Source organism: Xenopus laevis, chromosome 4L, assembly GCF_017654675.1.
Source record: "Xenopus laevis strain J_2021 chromosome 4L, Xenopus_laevis_v10.1, whole genome shotgun sequence".
In the NCBI taxonomy this organism is placed as follows: Eukaryota; Metazoa; Chordata; class Amphibia; order Anura; family Pipidae; genus Xenopus; species Xenopus laevis.
This window is the reverse complement of record NC_054377.1, coordinates 72,131,952-72,143,021: the sequence shown is the minus strand read 5'-3', so window position 1 is coordinate 72,143,021 and position 11,070 is coordinate 72,131,952.

Sequence of the window (11,070 nt, the reverse complement as noted above, 5' to 3'; positions counted from 1 at the left end):
ACTGTTTACAGATGCTGCATTCAGAAATAATAGTTGTGGTGATGGTGAAACAAACTTTTACTAAAGATGCACTTGCAGTAGACATTTTGTTTGCCAAAGGTATAGTCAGAAATCAGCATCTAAACAAAGGGCATCAACTAGTGAGGTGCGTGCCAGCCCAGGCGGGTTCGGGTCGACCTCGCACCCCCCTTTCCGGGTCCTTACAATGCCGGCTTCCGACTTCCAGGTTCAACTTTTATAGATGTGCGCCTGCTCACCCCGCCCCTTTTTTGACATAATCGGCGGGGCGGGTCTAAAAAAAGAACCCGGAAACGGGCTCAGGTGGAGGGAGGGTGGATATTGGGTGGGTGCAGTTCGGGTAAAACCCGATCCGCACATCACCAGCATCAACCCTGCAGGGGACACCTGCTTTCTTTTTCACCTTCCTCTGGACCGACTAGCCATCAGGCAGGTTTCATAGGCCTCCATAGCTTTAGCTTAATCACAATAGAAACTGTTCTGTTAGTCCAGCTCACAACCCGACACTGCTGAATAGTAACCATCCACCATCTTATTGCTGTTTCTACAGCTTTTATATAGAGGACCCAATTTAGCTTTGTATGAAATGATTTAACTGTCATATACATTTTTGAATGCTAGTCTGGGTAGTCACCAATTTATTTTACCTTATACTTAATATTTTCTTTCAATATACAGGTATGGGATCCGTTGTCGGGAAACCCATTATCCAAATTAAAGAAAAGCCATCTCCCATAGACTCAATTTTATCCAAATGATCCACATTTTTATAAATGATTTCCATTTTCTCTGTAAAAATAAAACAGTACCTTGTACTTGATCCCAACTTAGATAATTAATCCTTATTTTAAGCAAAACCAGACTATTGGGGTCAGGGCCGCCATCAGGGGGTCACAAGGGGGACAGTCCTCCCGGGCCCAGAGGATTTTCAGCTGTAAGGGGGGGCCAGGCCCCGCTGCACTTAACTGATTTGGGGGCCCCTCCAGAGAACCCGGCGAAATTTCTATTACTATTGGCTGCGTCAACTTTATAATGCGGAAGTGGCCAGATGAAAGGTTAGGCGGGCAATAAGGCAGCGCTGCTGTTAGTACAGGGAAACAACACAAAAGCCGCTTTACATATATTATTAACAGACACTGTGCCACTTGCCCACTACCTGTAAATGGTAAGCACTGTCTTCTTCACGGTGCGGGTGTGGGTTGCCTCTGTGCTGGAAGCCATACCGCCTTCCTGTAATGTTGCGGGAGAAGCGCAAGACAAATAACTAAGCGATACAATAGAATTAGGTTTCTCACTGACAAGTAGTGCCAGTTAGGCCTGTTCTGCTGCAAGCTGCAGCTAATATATTGCGCACATCTTGCATTGCCCGTAAAGTGAAAGAGGACGTGGAGTCATAACAGGCTAGAGTCATAACAGGAAGACGGCATGGCTTCCAGCACAGAGGCAGCCCACTCCTGCACCGTGCTCATTTTCTCTGTGCTCTTCTACGCAGCCAGCTCCTTAATTATTATCCTGGTGAAGAAGACGGTGCTTACCATTTACAGGTAGGATCAGGGTGGGCAAGTGGCACAGTGGGGCTCATTTATCAACACTGGGCAAATTTGCCCATGGGCAGTTACCTATAGCAACCAATCAGTGATTAGCTTTTTGAATCCAGCTGCAAGTAGATCAATGAATGCAGCAATTTGATTGGTTGCCATGGGTAAATTTGCCCAACAATGCGGGCCACTGAACACCCATGCAGGCCCCTTGGTGTCCATGTGACCTTTGTACTGGTGGGTGGAGGAGTGATTAGGTGGGGTGTGGCGAGGGGGGCCCAGAAAATGTTGTTGTGTGGGGCCCCGTGATTTCTGATGGCAGCCCTGATTGGGGTTATTTAATGTTTACATCATTTTTTAGTAGACTTAAGGTATGGAGATCCATTATAGGGCTTACTTAACAAAGAATAGTTTTTTTTAAAAAATGTTTTTATTTTTATGCAATGGAGTGGGTTTAAAACTCCATTGCTTTTGTTATAAAGGGTAGACCTGATTATATCTGTAAATGATAACTCTTATAGCAATTATAGGCTGGCTGTAAACACTGCCAATATAATTTCACAATTTTAATATGCTGGTATGGTCACCTTTTTCCACTCACAGGGGCAAATTCACTAAGCGCCGAAGCGCCGAACGCTAGTGTCAATTCGCTAGCGTTGGGCATTTTCGTTACTTCGCAAATTCACTAACGAACGCTGGCGTAGATTCGCTAGTGTTACTTCGCACCCTTACGCCTGGCGAATTTTCGCTACGGACGTAACTACGCAAATTCACTAACGCGCGCAGTGTACTGAACGCTACCTTTTACGCTAGACTTCCTTCGCCACCTCAGACCAGGCGAAGCGCAATAGAGTAGATAGGGATTGCTTCAAAAAAAGTCAAAATTTTTTCTAAGTCCCAAAAAACGCTGGTGTGTTTTCTACATTATGGGTGATAGGCTGAAAAAGATCGAAATTTTTTTTAGGGCTCCCCTCCTTCCCCCCTACATTTCCTGACTCATGGCAACTTACCTATACAGTGGGCACATGTGTAGGGCAAAATAAATTTTTTATTTGATGTTTTGAAGGTTTTCTAGGCATTTGTAGTGCTGATACGTATTCCTCTATTGAAATTTGAATTTGGCGCCATATGCAAATTAACCTCCGCTAGCGTAACTTCGCTTCACTTAGCGAATCAACGCTAGCGCAACTTCGCAACCTTACGCTACCCCTGTGCGCAACTTCGGATTTTAGTGAATTTGCGGAGCGCTGGCGAAACTACGCCTGGCGAAGTGTGGCGAAGCGCGGCAAAATTGCGCCTGGCGCAACTACGAATCTTTGTGAATTTGCCCCACAGAATATGATGTAAGTGACAGAAGATTGAGGAAGATCTATGCACTCCAGTGAACTTCGCCTGGTCTAAGCTGGCGAAGGCAAGTCTGGCGAAAGAGGTAACGTTCAGTAAAATCCGCATTTTAGTGAATTTACACGCATTTTTAGTAACGTCTATTTGCAAGAGCAATAGAGTCTGAATGACCGCTAGCGTCTGTCTCTTTCCCTGCCCCATAAAGCCTAATTTAGTTAGGCTTTAGTTCTCCTTTAACAGGGACAGTTTGGAAAGGTAAAATGTACACTACACTTGTCAGCAAAGGCATTTTTCAGAATTATTACATTTATTTATAGAGGATATGTTGTCTCATTAATGTAAATTCAAATATTTATACACAGATGTCTTGCTTTCCCGGAACACAGGCTCTAAAACAGACAAATGTAAAAGAACAGTATTGGCTGTCTACCTATATGAGCTCATTCAGAGTCTGTGGAAAAAAGAAGCATTTCCTCTCATGGTAATGGTAAATGCTGAACCATGCCCAATCGGGTATGTTTATTGAAGAAAAATTAGTATCTTGAATTTCAGGATGATTTTTTTTTTAAAATTTGTAACCAGGCTATACAAATATTTACATCACCTTGTTAAGTCTGCATGCTTAAAAAAACAGTAATTTAGTTTTTACGTTACTGACAGGTATGGTTTAGCAATAGGTACAGAAGTATGCAAAAATGCACATTAATGAAAGTATAATACTTGTAATGTATTTGATTTATTTTGTAATCTTTCTGATTGGGCAGGTTGCAATTTAAATTAACTTTACTAAGGTCACTGTGACCCTCGTACAGCTGATCAGGTCACAGAACTCCTGTAATGGAAGTCAGGCCATGTGATATCTGTTTATGATAAGGCAGATGGCACACATGGAGATTAGTTGCCCGAAATAATTTTTCCCTATTGCAGGCGACTGATTTCCTGAAAATGCTTTCCCGCCAGCAATATGTAAGCTGCCAGTGGAAAAACATTCACATTGCTTTGGTTTTGTGAAGTAGCCCAAAGTTGCCTCTCAAGGAAACTTTGGTCAAAGCAGTACATATGTTTTTCCAATGCCAATTTACATATTGCTGGTTGGAAAGCATTTTCAAGAGATTATTTTTTTTTAGTTGAGCAGAGAACTGATCTCCACATGTGCCATCAGCCTTATCATTAAGATATATCACATGGCCTGACTTTCATTACAGGAGTTCTGGAGGAACTCCAACAATTTTAGTTTTTAAGCAATTAGTATCATTAATAGCAAGGTGTGGTTTGTCCATGCCAAGGGGGCAGATTCACTAAAGGGCGACTAAGTGGCCATCACTAGCAAAAATTTGCCAGAAATCTCATCCACAGGGACATCGCCAATTCACTAACAGGACAATTCGCTAGCAAACGCGACCGTCGCTAGCGTTCGTTCACACCCTATCTGTCTAATGGTTGTTACTCAGCAAATTCACTAAGATGCAAATTTTACTGAACATTACCTCTTTCGCCAGAGTTTAGTTTGCCACCTCAGACCAGGCAAACTAAAATGAAGCTAAATCCTCCTCAATCTTATGTTAGTGACATCATATCCTGTATGCCGGAAATGCATTAAAGTTGTAAAAAATGCTGGTGACTTTTTTAAAACGGGGTTGCCTTCAAAAGTCCAAACTATTGAAGATTTTTGTTTGAACATCCCATACATTTGAGGGGCATGCCACATTTGTTTTAGGGTGGGCTCATGTCTAGAGCATTAGAGGATATCTTATGTCTTTATTATGGCTCATTGGGCATTTGTAATAAAAAGTGGCCAACATCTCTAATAAAGACGTCCATACAACTTTAATGTGCCCGCCCTATTCAAATTGACCTAAGTGTAAGAGTACTAACGAAATTTCGATAGGCATAAATGAACGCTAGCAAGACTTCACAATGAAATTCTCGCACTGCCGAAGTCACGCTAGAGAAAATTCACCAGTGTTTGGCCACTTAGAAACAATATCGCATTTTACTGAAATAGTGTAGTGGTAACAAATTTGCGCCTGGCAAGGTGGCGTGAAGTGCGGCAAAGCTGTTGCTGATAAAAATTCATCCTTTAGTGAATTCAAATTCTGCTTGACCTATGGGGTATATTTATCAAAAAGTGAAGTTAGAAATCACCATAGTCCACTAGAGTGAAATTCCGCCACCCTCCATTCATTTCTATGGGATTTTTAAAAAGAGTATTTATCAATGGGTAAAAGTGAAAGTTTATCCTTTGATAACTACGCCGTTAAAAATCCCATAGAAATTAATGAAGAGTGGCGGAATTTCACTCTAGTGGACTATGGTGATCTCTAACTTCCCTCTTTGATAAATTTACCCCATGATGTTTTAATTCGGCAAGCTTAAAGGCAGTTGAGTAAGCAAATAAAGCTAAAACAGGGCAGGGTGCAAAAGTAAAAAAAAAAAGAAATCACTCTGCCTGTCAAAGGAGAACTGGAGCTTAACTAAAGATGTAGGCTAGAAATGTTACACATTATGTTTTGGGCTTCTGTACCAGCCCAAGGCAACCACAGCCCTTTAGCAGGGAAGGTTTTGCATCTCTGAAGATGCCCCAGTAGCTCCCCATCTTCTTTTCTGCTGATTCACTGCACATGCTCTGTGCCATTGTGACTGAGTTTAGGGACCCACTCACAATATACAGTACACATAGAATATAAATGTCACAATATAAAACTGATTATTTTTAGATACCAGTGCAACTAGTAGCAGAATTTAATAATCAACCCTGTAGCCCTGCAACTTAATTTTTTGCTTGATAATGTGCGACGATCCTAAGCTAAACAACGACAACAGAAGTCTTTTTTAGTGAGAGGCACCAAAATATATACAAGAAAAAAACCAGAAGAGGCCCCTCAAAAAGCAAAAGAAAGCAATCATACCCCCCAGGACAACACTCCTCCAATTCCAAAAAGTCGGTCAAGACTCGGAGCAAAAGGGACAAATAGTCTTTAATTTGTCCTCCATACCTCTAACGGATCTGCAGGTATGTGCTTTGGGCAAAGGATTAAGTTTTATTCCGACCACTAATTTCAACCCATTTGACTTTGAGGTGGAATTGTTTAAATTCTGTCGTACATTCTTTTTCTGCCTCCAAGCCTGAAGAGGAACAGACATGTTCAGGAGTTGAGCAACCAACATCTACCATGTCACAACTGCGTCTAAAATCCACCTTCATGCCACCGATACAAAACAAATCTGTGAGTACCTTTGCTAATAATGTTAAAAGGGATATTGGTTTGTATATCAAACATAAACATAAATATTCCAGAAATATATATATTGTAAAGAAATGTCTTGGGGCCATAGTTGTTATGGATTATGCAAAATATAGATCAGAGGCACTTCGCCAACTTTCAGATGTGACATGTTATGAGGAGTTATCTGGGGACCCCACCATGCATTATTCAAATTAAATTGCTATAAAAGTCAAACAAGCCCTTGACCGATGTGTTATTGATGAAAAGACAAGTATGTTTTTAATTATGAACTGTCCGAGACGACCTTGTCTTTATTTACTCCCTAAAATTCATAAGTCTTTAATTTATCCTCCAGGGAGACCGATTATTTCAGCGTCAGAATCAATATGTCAACCACTGGCTCAGTTTGTAGATTATTTTCTACAGCCGCATGTTGTCACAATACCATCGTTCATTAAAGATTCTTTTGATTTCCTCAACAAGCTACGTTCAGTCAAAATTGATCATGACTCACAGTCACAAATTTTGTTAGTCACAATGGACATATCCAGTCTTTACACGAATATTCCTTATGAGTTGGGTAAACAAATAATTGATAAAGTGTTAAAGAATAAGTATAGGGATGATACACAAGCTCCTTTTATTTATGATCTTTTATGTTTTGTGTTGGATCATAATTATTTTCATTTTAAAATTTTTTTCTAAAGACAGACACAGGGCACTGCGATGGGGAGCAATGTGGCTCCCTCATATGCAAATTTATTTATGGCAGAGTATGAGGATGTTCACATCTATAAATCTGAATTCTGGAAGTACATTATCTGTTACTTTCACTATATAGATGACCTATTTTTTCTCTGGCAGGGTACAGAATTGGAATTGACCCTTTTCATCAATTTTCTTAATACTATTCCTTCCACTATCCGATTCACTGCATCATGGAGTATGACTTCCATATCCTTTTTGGATGTATTGATAGAATATCAGGCAGGTAAATTTAAAACCAGTATCTATCGTAAACCCACTGATAGAAATACCCTACTACATGCTGATAGTTTCCATCCACCTTCGCTTATTAAAGCTTTACCATATTCCCAGATGACAAGTAAAACGCATCACTTCAGAGGTACAGGATTTAAATGATTCATTGCAAACTATGGCTGGGAGGTTTCGTGAACGGGGTTATGGAGAGGAAATAGTATCACAGGCTATAGCTAAGGTAAATAATGATGTTGTGATACCCAAAGCAGATAAAGTCAGAAAAGTCTTTGTCACTAAATACACAACGGCCAGTATGTATGTCAAACACACTATACAAAAACATTGGCATCATTTGCAAACGGATGCAATCATTGGTACTGAATGCCAGGAACCCCCTATGTTAGCTTTCAAGAGGGGAAAAAATCTGAAGGATCTATTGGTCAGGGCTGATAACAAGGCACATTACAGTGTTCCTCATTTTCTATCGTTGCTATGGTTGTTCTATATGTAATAGCATGATTCAGGGGAATCCTTTTACACACCCTCGAACCTTACAAAGGTTTGGGATTAAACAGGGATTACTTGTCAATCAATGCATGTGGTATATTTGATGATCTGCCCCTGTGGATTATATTTTATTATATTGGCAAGACCATTCAAAAATTGAAAGACAGGTTCAGTAAACATAAAAGTGTGATAAAAATTGGAAGGGAGACAACACCATTGGTACAACATTGTAAAGATAATCACCATAATGTCTCATCACTGAGAATTATGGGGATTGAACAAATCACTAATTCAGTTGGAGGAGTGGATAGAAAAACACTTTTATTGAGGAAAGAAACGGAGTGGATCTATCGTCTTAACACTATTACACCTCATGGTCTTAATGATTCTTTAAATTTGTCTTGCTTTTTGCAGAACAGATAGTTCTCATATTTACTAATAGTTTGCTCAACTCCTCAACATGCCATTCTGATATGGAGACTAATGGAGATTAATTGTTTTGCGAGTCCTGGGTAGGTATGATTGACTTATGTTGCTATAATTATTTTGTCATAACATTTAAGTATTTACTATCTTTTTTTCTATAGGTTATGACAGTAATGTGAGGAGTATATGCTGACAAGGGCCACATTTTCACTGACACATGACACAGGATGGATTATGTTCAAACTTTTTGATTGTTGTCTTCCTATTCTCCCATTGTATATATGAAAAAAAAAAAATTATTTTTGAAAAAAAGTTTTTTTCCTTTTTTTATTTTGTTTTTTTTTGTTTTTCATTGCAATTGGAATGACAATTAGAAGAGGTGAGGAAGTTTCTAGTAGCTTATTGTAATTATTTCAAAATTATTTGAAATTAAATGAAACATAAGGTGGAAGTTGTTGATTAATTCAGTATATACCACCTTTTCCTTGTATTCAATTGGTTCTATTGACGCTGGAACGCAATTGCGCTCAATAAGATAAGCAGCAAGAACTTCCCCATATCTCTTTAGCAGTGGGCAGAAGTGACGTTCACAATAGGCGTTGCTGAAACGCATTTGCGTTCCATTTGGATCGTGACGTACTTCCTGGGTCACACGCTTCTGCTCTAGGGGCAGATGTGACGTCACACGCCACTGTCCATGCGTAGGGAGACTATGAAGGCATATCAAAGGTATTTAAACATGTTTATTGTACACATTCATTCTGCCTTTTTATCCTTTTTGTAATAACTTGTGGATTTTGCCCCTGATGAAGACCACTCTTGTGGTCGAAAGGCGTAGGGCCAATACTGGGCCATAGCTGAATATGTGAGTGTAATTATGTAATAAAATTTTACCTTTTTAAATTTTGAGTGTGCAGTCCCTACATTTATCTTTTAACAGCTGCTCAGAGACCAGGGAGGGACTGACTCAAAATATACAGTACAGATACTGTAGAATATAAATGTCACATGTTACTACAAGGCAGTTTAGCCAGCATCAACATTTAATAATCAGCCCTGTAGCATCAGTTTATATTACAGGACAACCTAATTTTCTGCTTGATAATGAGTGACAACCCCTAAGCTTAGTTTACAGAGACCACATGTTTCCAAGATGATGACCCCTGTGACAAGTTTGAATTCACGGATCATTGCTGCTATTGAGAAGCTGAAACTTTAGGCTGATACAGTAAGGTCATTATATAACAATATGGCATTTTTAGCCATATTAATTTTTAGGGTTTAGTTCTCTTTCAAACTAATTTTTTTTTAAAGTGGAAGTGTTTGTAATTTAATCCATATGTGACATAACTAATGTGCACCTGTAATGACCAGTGATAAAGCCCACTGGGAATACTGAAAATCTAGCCTCAGCAAATTGTTTTGCTTATAAAGGCTACTCTACATGCAAGCAAGGTAGGCTTTATACAGATAGACTTAGGGGCAGATTTATCAAAGGTTGAGGTGAATTTTCGAAATAAAAAAATTCGAATTTCAAGCTATTTTTTGTGTACTTCGACAAGGGAATAGTCCAATTCGATTTGAATTTGAAAAAAATTCGAATATCGAAATGTACTGTCTCTTTATAAATCTGACTTCGACCGTTCGCCATCTAAAACCTGCCGTATTGCTGTTTTAGCCTATGTGGGACCTCCTAGAACCTAGTAGAAGTCAATTAGTGGACTTTGAAAAATCTAAGTTTGTTTTGGGAAAAACTTTGAATCGAATTCGATGGAATGCGCTATTCCTTCAATTTGTATGATTCTAATTCAGCCGAATACGGACCTATTAGTTTTCGAATAGGTCCATATTCGGCCGAATAGGTCCATATTCGGCCGAATAGGTCCGTATTCGGCCGAATAGGTCCGTATTCGGCCGAATGGGTCCGTATTTGGCCGAATAGGTCCGTATTTCGGCCGAATAGGTCCTATTCTACCAAAAAAAACTTCGATTTAATTTTGGTTGGTCTTCTTAAATTCGAATTTCGAAGTTCTTTCAATTCGAAATTCAACCCTTGATAAATATGCCCCATAGAGAATGTATACAGAGACACAGGGATATGCAGAATATAGAAAGGAATCAGGAAAAATCTAAAGGGAATAATGAACAAGACTGGGTTACCAAAAAGTATTAAAACGTTATTTATAGAAATTCAATAAATAAACAGGGCATTAATCCTAGAACAAGGGACTATATTCTGCAACAAACCAGACAGACTGACAGGTGCACACTAGTTAATCTGCAAAGCAGCAGTTGTATGCAGAAAAATGTGCTAAATTCTCAGTGATTCCACTGGCATTACTCACTGGCCATTTAAAAGAAAATCAACTCTATCAAAGGGGAAAAAGCACAGGCTGGGACACCCCTGGGGTCTATGAATGATGAACCAGAGGGTTAAAATAATGTAATTACAAACATTATCAACAGAACAACAGAACTCTGTTTTAAATTTAGGCATTATGTAACACAGACAGAACATCATATATGAAAACTGTATCTACTAATGCTTTATTTACATTATTATATATTTGTATGTTTTCATGTGTACACTAAATATATTCATGTTTATTGTCTTTATTGTTTACATTCACAGAAAAGCCACCCCTTTCTGTAGGTCGGCAATTACACATTAATTACACAAATTAATAGCAATATAACTATCCATTGACAGCTGAGGCTTGTTGATGGGTCACTAGGGGGCCGATTCACTAAGCTCGAGTGAAGGATTCGAATGAAAAATACTTCGAATTTCGAAGTATTTTTTGGGTACTTCGACCATCGAATGGGCTACTTCGACCTTCGACTACGACCTTTGACTTCGATTCGAACGATTCGAACGAAAAATCGTTCGACTATTCGACCATTCGATAGTCGAAGTACTTTCCCTTTAAAAAAAACTTCGACCCCCTACTTCGGCAGATAAAACCTACCGAAGGTCCCCATAGGCTTGCTAAGCTTTTTTTGATCGAAGGATTTTCCTTCGATCGTTG